Here is a 1,795-nt window from a genome sequence, read left to right as displayed (position 1 = left end):
AAGCTCCGCATCTGTCACTCGCATCTCTGCTGTGCTCAGAAACTGGGGGCAGAGTGAACAAGAGACAAGTGAGCCTATTAGTATTTATTATTTGTATTACTATAGCACCTCAGTGCCTAGTTGTGGATCAGACTCTCATCCTATTAGCACTGTGCAAACCCGGAGCCAAATTACTATAGTCCCTGCCCCAGAGGGCTTACAATCTCCATTTCCAAATGGGAGGGTACAAAGAGGTGGAGGGGTGAAAGGGAGCAGTGACAAAAAGTTGATCACTGTGATGGAAAGTGTTGTTTTCTCCTACGAACCATCAGCTCTTAACTGTTTAGTTGGATTTAGGCATTCTTCACACAGCCAATACTTAGTATTTCTCGTGAAAAAAAAGCATCAAGAAATCACACAGAATTTTATGTTATATTCAGTGAAAAACATTTTTCATTGCAAGAAACACACTCAAGGTTATTTTTTAAAAATATTGTTTAGTTTGTCGGTTCTAAGCAGATATCTGAACACACTTAAAAGGTCTACACATGCAGTGTATAAAAAAAGTTAAAAATTTTTAAACCAGCTTGCTTTTTTTTGGCTCATTCCTGTATTCAATTTGCCCTCTTGTGAAAAAAGAGATACCTTTTAAAATAGAAGTGATTTCATATCAACTACTTTTCTGGACACACTTGCATTTTCCCTGTGCTCATGATTTAAAACATAATCTAAATAGAAATTATCACCTTGGCTCGATACAGGGACAGAGAACAACTGTGTATCTAGGAAATCTATGCAACTGATTTTACAGGCTTTTCTGACCAAAAGGTGCGAGAAAGACATGTGATTTACAACTTTTTGCAAGCAAACCTTATGTGTATACTTTTATAACTTGCCTGTAAGGGGCCAAATCCTGCTGTTCTGCCCACAGTTTCTCCAAAGTCAACATCTCCTTGACAGTGTGCTCTATTCTGTTGGCCTCCTACTGTGTGTGGTAGTTAATACTGTGAATAACTCATTTTGAGTTCAATATTCCTGGTTTTAGCTATAATTACTCTATGGTAGTGTTTGCAGGGTTGAATATCTTAAGGAGGCCTGTAGGACAGTATGATTTATCCCCGTGCAGAGGGATGAAGGGAAACAGGAACTAGCTGGACAGTTTATAAAATAATTAAACATTTTCCACGATCAGCTCTGTTATTTGCCATTTGGATAGCCCTCACTGAAATCTCCTAAATAACCTGTACTCTTTACCTGAAAATGACTTCCAATGTTAGCTTTCTTCTATGCATTCTCCCAATTGCTGTAAACATCCAGGATACCCATATATATACACATAGACACATGGGTGTGTGTGTGTACACATGCATATACATGTAGAGGTGTATACATACATATATATACACACACAGACACACATACATGTACATATACGGATATACAGCTATGACGTAGTTAGGAAACAACAATGTCATTTTTATTGCATTCTTAAGTATCATAGGACAAGGGAATTATAGGCACACATTTAACTACTCGTCCCTTACTACAGTCCTAAAGCTCATTTACCTGAGATCTGCATCTGTAAAAATAAAGTTCCATTTTTAGCTGCATGTTACAAAAGACTAAATATCAGCCCCACAGATATGAAATTACAACTTAATTTTGAGACTAATGTACTAGAAGTAAAATATGCTATCTCATAAAAAAAGGTACTGCTGAAAGAGATACATATTAAAAAGGAAACACGCATCTTAGAGGTTTAAAAATCTCCCTATGCCTTCCCACGTTGTAATAAATTTATAAAAAATATTTGACA

The sequence above is a fragment of the Acanthisitta chloris genome, unplaced genomic scaffold (genome assembly GCF_000695815.1).
Source record: "Acanthisitta chloris isolate BGI_N310 unplaced genomic scaffold, ASM69581v1 scaffold32683, whole genome shotgun sequence".
NCBI lineage: Eukaryota > Metazoa > Chordata > Aves > Passeriformes > Acanthisittidae > Acanthisitta > Acanthisitta chloris.
The sequence above is the reverse complement of the archived record's forward strand: the minus strand, read 5'-3'. Positions refer to the sequence as shown.